At 36.9% G+C, this 6708-nt stretch overlaps 1 long non-coding RNA gene across 1 annotated transcript; it reads right to left on the bottom strand.

Moving 5' to 3' along the window:
- Positions 1-305: 305 nt before the first annotated feature.
- On the bottom strand, positions 306-5829 carry LOC131611778 (uncharacterized). Its single transcript, XR_009287131.1, has 2 exons — positions 5550-5829; positions 306-506 (listed from the first exon to the last, which is right to left on the bottom strand). It is a non-coding gene; the product is annotated as an uncharacterized LOC131611778 (long non-coding RNA).
- Between the last annotated feature and the right edge of the window lie 879 nt (positions 5830-6708).

Here is a 6708-nt window from a genome sequence, read left to right as displayed (position 1 = left end):
GTATCTAATGATAAAAAAATTAGTAATATACAAGCACTAATAAATAAAGAAATAAAAAACTCTTCTATTTTTTCTTATGTTTGTGCAATGATTATCTTTATATTTATTGCCTCAATATGATTGTTTTGAATGAAAGGAGATGTAGGAAATTGGAGAAAGAGACTTAGATACAAGTCCATTTTAATTTTTTAGTTCTATTTTCAATTTGTAAAAAGAAGACTCATGTTGAGCAATTCTTTTATATGATTCAATTTCTTAATTTTTAAATAATGTTTTGGTCTCTTTAAAAAACACATCATTGATAATTTAACTTATAACAAATGACTTTATATATATAATAGTTTACAAATTAATTGATGAAAACGAGGGGAAAGAGGATGATGAGATAGGTTAAACTTGTGTTTTTGGTTGAATCCATTATGCTCTATAAGCATATGTAGCTTGGCCAGAATAACCTGTCGGAGCACCAATTCAACCATGCTTTCTTGCGCCAATACGATCAAAAGCTATCACAATAAATATTTAATTTAGAATCATCATAAAAATCAAATCAAACAAAATCAACTCAGATAAAAAACACTTTGTTGTTAATAACAACATAATATGTATAGTTAGCTAGCTAACTTAAGTATACTCTCTAACTGCATAGTTATAGCTTAGTTTTCCTAATATAAATAGAGGGATCCAATGTAACAGTATTTCACTTTTTACTGCAATAATGAAAAGTTTACTTTACTCTTTACCTCTTCTTGTGATATCAACATGGTATCAGAGCTCAATTGAGCTCTGGTGACCGTTCCTTTTCGTTTTCTTGCTTGTTCAAGATTCTGCAGCTTCTTTCATCGATTTCCTTCCATCATCTTCTCCAATCGATCTTCTCTGCAATCTTTCTCTTTCTGGTTTACCATGGATCACCAGAGCTATGCTGATTTTGTGACGAACTCTGCAAATCCCTTCTACCTTCATCCGAATGAAAGCCCAGCCTTGATTCTTGTTGCTCCACCACTGGGCAACAAGAACTATCACACTTGGTCTCGCTCGATGCACATCGCGTTGATCTCGAAGAACAAGGAGAAGTTCATCGATGGATCGTTTCCCAAACCTTTCATCACCGATCCTCTGTACGCTCAATGGATCCGTTGCAACACCATGGTGCTCTCATGGATTCAACGATCTATCTCGGATTCCATTGCGAAGTCTGTGTTATGGATCGATTCTGCATCTGGTGTATGGAAGAATTTACGAATTAGGTTTTCGCAGAGTGATGTTTTTCGCATTTCAGATATCCAAGAAGAACTCTATCGCTTCCGCCAAGGTACACTCGATGTTTCCGAATACTTTACACAATTGATGATGCTTTGGGACGAACTTGAGAATTATCGTCCCCTTCCGTGTTGTACCTGCTCCTTTTCTTGTTCTTGTGGTGCCGTTGATTCTGCAAAAACGTATCGCGAACAAGACTATGTTATCAGATTCTTGAAAGGCTTGAATGAACGCTTTGCACACTCCAAGTCTCAGATCATGATGATGACACCCTTGCCACACATTGACAAAGCCTTCTCCCTCGTCATTCAACAGGAGCGCGAGTTAGACTATGCTTCACCCACTGACTCCACAAACACTAAAGTCACAGCTCTTCATGTTGGCGCTCCACAAGGCAAACAATCGCAACCTTCAAAGGGTAGAGGTTATTCTTCAGCAAAGGGTACTAATCGGGTTTGCACACATTGCGACCGAACAAACCACACTATAGATACATGCTTCCTAAAGCATGGCTATCCACTCGGTTATAGTTACAAATCAAAGGGCAAGGTTCAGAACACTGCTCCTCAATCTCAGGCCAACAACACTTCCAATGGTTCTGTATCTGCAGACTCTTCTTCAGGATCTTCGTTTGGTTTTACTCAAGAGGAGTTTCAGAGTCTCAAAGCCTTGCTCCAGCAATCAAAAACCGCAACAGCTGCAAATTCCATCACCACTTCCCCTCTAGCCATGAATTCTCACACTCCCACGACAATTGGTAAGAATTCTTCCCTCTGGATCTTAGACACAGGAGCCACATATCACATCACCTTTGATCTTTCAAAATTTTCTTCTTACCATACTATCGTGCCTATATCTGTATCCCTGCCAAATGGCTTTCATATAGATGCTTCTATCTCTGGCAATGTCGCTATTTCTCCTAGCCTTACCCTTTACAATGTTCTATTCATTCCCTCATTTCATGTTAATTTGATATCTGTCACTAAACTCACTGATAACATGAATTGTTCTCTAAATTTTTCTTCCGCCACATGTCATATTTTGCAGAACCTTTCGAAGCAAACGATTGGTACAGCTAAGCTGCAAAGAGGCCTTTACATCATAGATACTCATACTCAATTTTCTCAATGTAATTCCCTTACTTCAAATTCTTTTGAAACATGGCATTTTAGGCTTGGACATGCCTCTGATTCTTGTATACATACTTTAGCTAAAAGCTTTCCCATCATTTCTTGTAATAAAAATTCTATGACAGCTTGAGATTCTTGCCATTTAGCTAAACAGAAAAAGCTTCCCTTCCCTACTAGTGTTACTCTTACTCATGCTCCCTTTGATATTCTCCATGCTGATTTATGGGGCCCTTTTGCCACTGAATCTATTCATGGTCATAAGTATTTTCTTACATTAGTGGATGATTACTCTCGTTTTACATGGATCATTTTTCTAAAAACTAAATCTGAAACAAAACAGAGCATTATTCACTTTGTAGCTTCTCTAGAAAACCAATTCAATACTACTTTGAAATGCTTTCGATCAGATAATGGCTCTGAGTTCCTTACCTTAAGCCAGTTCTTCCTATCCAAGGGTATTGCACATCAGAAATCCTGTGTAGAAACACCCCAACAAAATGGGGTGGTTGAACGCAAACACCAGCACATTCTAAATGTGGCTCGGGCTCTCACCTTTCATTCTAATGTTCCTACAACCTTATGGAACTTTAGTATCAAACATGCTGTGCACTTAATAAACAGAATTCCTAGCCCACTTCTTCAAAATAAATCTCCATATGAAATCCTTTTTAAATCTTTTCCTGTCTTAATACATCTGAAAGTTTTTGGTTGCTTATGTTTTGCAACTACACTCCAATCTCATAGAACTAAGTTCCAACCTAGGGCTAGAAAGGCTACTTTCCTTGGGTTTAAAGATGGCACAAAAGGTTATTTGCTTTATGACATGTTATCTCATGAATTGTTTGTTTCTAGAAATGTTGTTTTTTATGAAAATATCTTTCCCTTTAAACCTATTGATTCTCCTGTCCATGATACCATGCCTAGACTGTTGGATAATACTTCCACTCTTGAGGCAGATTTATCTCCTATGCCTCTTAACCCTCCTGTCCTTGTTGTCACTCCTCTCTCTTCTGCAACTGGCCCCTCTCCTACTGACACTAGCCTTCCTTCCCCTTGCAGCCCCACTATAATAGACTTTGACCCTAACACTCTCCATGACACTCCTATCCATGACACATCCCCTTGCCCATCCAGTCCAGCTATAGCTGACAGCCCCACTGTCCCTATACAGCCTATCCGAAAATCTACTAGACCAAAGCACCCTCCTTCTTACCTTCAAGATTTTCATTGCAACCTTTTAACTACAGCTCCTCAACCTCTTCCAAATATCCTTTATCCTCTCTCTAATTCTCTCTCATACCAAAATTGTTCTCCCACTTACAAAAATTTCTGTTGCACCATTTCTTCTATACCTGAACCAAAGACATACCTTCAAGCCTCCAAACATGATTGCTGGAAAAAGGCTATGCAGGCTGAGATAACTGCTCTTGAAAACAACCATACTTGGATTCTTGTTGATCTTCCTGCAGGTAAAGTTCCAGTTGGATGCAAATGGGTATACAAGGTAAAATATCATGCGGATGGTTCCATAGAGAGATATAAAGCTCGGCTGGTGGCTAAAGGTTACACTCAACTTGAGGGTGTGGACTATTTTGATACCTTCTCCCCTGTTGCAAAGATCACTACTGTTAGAGTTCTCCTAGCCATAGCTGCCATCAAACATTGGCATTTGGAACAGCTTGATGTAAACAACGCTTTTCTCCATGGAGATCTCAATGAGGAAGTATATATGGACCTCCCTCCTGGCTATGGTAATTCTAATCCTTCTAAGGTATACAAGCTGACAAAATCTCTCTATGGCTTGAAACAAGCCAGTAGACAGTGGCACGCCAAACTTTCTTCTGCATTACTTTCTTTAGGTTACACTCAATCTGAAGCTAATCACTCACTCTACACAAAACACACTCCACAACACTTCACTGCCCTTTTGGTCTATGTCGATGACATAGTCCTTACAGGAAATTCTCTCTCTGAAATTGCTTCTGTCAAGAAATTTTTGGATCATAAGTTTCGCATCAAAGATCTTGGCCAGCTCCGATATTTCCTTGGCCTTGAAATTGCTCGATCCACTGCAGGAATTTTCCTAAATCAAAGGAAATATGTTTTAGAGTTGCTTGAGGACACAGGTTTTCTTGCAGCTAAACCTGTTTCTACTCCTCTTGATCCCAGTACTAAGCTCTCTTCCGCTTCTGGCACCCCCTTAGACGACCCTTCATCCTACAGGAAGTTAATTGGCCGTCTTTTGTATCTCACTAACACTCGTCCTGACATTTCTTACGCTGTGCAACATCTTAGCCAATTTGTTGCTAATCCTTTTCTGGCTCATTACCATGCTGCAACTCGTGTTTTACGATATCTAAAAGCTTTTCCTGCGCAGGGTGTGTTCTTCTCCAGTAGTAGTGCTTTAAAGCTTCATGGTTTTTCGGACTCCGATTGGGCACGCTGCCCAGATTCTAGAAAATCAGTCACCGGTTTCTGTGTTCTCTTAGGTGATTCTCTCCTCTCATGGCGGTCTAAGAAACAAAATACTGTGTCTCGCTCTTCCACTGAGGCAGAATACCGGGCCTTGGCTTCTCTCACATGCGAAATTCAGTGGCTTCGTTATTTGTTTGATGACTTTCGCATATCGTTTTCTGAACCTGCATCTGTTTACTGCGATAGCAAGTCTGCTATCTATCTTGCTCACAATGCAACTTTCCACGAACGCAGCAAGCACATAGAGTTGGACTGCCAATTTATTCGCGAGAAGTTGTTATCCAAACTCATTCATCTCCTACCTATCTCCTCAAACTCCCAGCTGGCAGACGTCTTAACTAAGCCCCTGCACTCTCCCTTGTTTTCTTCTCTTTTATCCAAGTTAGGATTATGTAATATACACATCCCAACTTGTGGGGAGGTAACAACATAATATGTATAGTTAGCTAGCTAACTTAAGTATACTCTCTAACTGCATAGTTATAGCTTAGTTTTCCTAATATAAATAGAGGGATCCAATGTAACAGTATTTCACTTTTTACTGCAATAATGAAAAGTTTACTTTACTCTTTACCTCTTCTTGTGATATCAACCGTTAATAGTAATAATAATAATAATAATAATTAACAAAGTATTCTTATCTGAATCGAATTTATACCCTAAAGATAAAGTGAAACTTACATCCGGACATGATTGAAGAAATGACAAAGCTCTCTACACAAAAAGTCTATGAGCCATGCGGGCAATTTACTATCACCAGTGCAATAATCATAGCAATCTTCATGAGACACACTAACTTCACCTGAATTTGCATTATAGGTAATATTCTGACCTTGAACCGTTACAAAGCACACCACCACCAACAATAAAGCAATTACAAATTTGTTTGACATTTTAAAATTTTAATCAAATTATTATTATACTTTATTGTTGGTGGTTTTATTGTTTTCCTCTTCCCCGATTTGTTTATGAGGAATATGGGAAGTATATATACATGTGTTTGTGGATTGTGAGCCACCAAATAATGGGAAACATTGTTACTAAATTTAGTTGGTTTTGTGTGTATTTTTTAATTACTTAAGAATAGGGAGGATAAGAGTTTGTTTTCCAACCATTTGTTTGTTTGTGATTGATTTGTAATCATTCCTTAGCTCGGTGCATCCTCAAATTTTATATATTTTATCATATTTTATTGATTTAATTAATAAGTTATATTATTATTATTATTATTATTATTATTATTATTATTTATTATTATTATTATTATTATTATTATTATTGTTGTTGTTGTTATTATTATTATTATTATTATTATTATTATTATTGTTGTTGTTATTATTATTATTATTATTATTATTATTATTATTATTATTATTATTATTATTATTATTATTATTATTATTATTATTATTATGAAACTCCAAGACCGATTAAAATACTAACAAGAACTTTATTTCATCCTATACATATATCACAAATACTCCCCAAATGTGAAGTATGAAATAATCTATAAATGTAACTCCAATGGAATGCAATACTATAACAACACTACCAAAAAGAAATAGTAACAAGTAACAACTTATGCGCCCAAAAATAATTAACAACATATATAGGTACATCAGCATATATGCCAAAGATAGAGTCTAGAAGTATTTGATAACATTTGTAATAAATAGAACAGAAGGTGACACATTGTAAGATGTCACTACAAATGATAGAATCAGAGAAGAGCGGACATTTCTAGTTGTAAGTGTAGAGGGGTACTAGAATCGAGAGATGGAGAAGGTGGACTCAAAAGATGAAGATTTGTGTTTTGTTGTGGTGCCAAAGAAGATGAAGT

This window comes from Vicia villosa, linkage group LG1, assembly GCF_029867415.1.
Source record: "Vicia villosa cultivar HV-30 ecotype Madison, WI linkage group LG1, Vvil1.0, whole genome shotgun sequence".
In the NCBI taxonomy this organism is placed as follows: Eukaryota; Viridiplantae; Streptophyta; class Magnoliopsida; order Fabales; family Fabaceae; genus Vicia; species Vicia villosa.
This window is presented reverse-complemented; position numbering and strand designations above follow the sequence as displayed.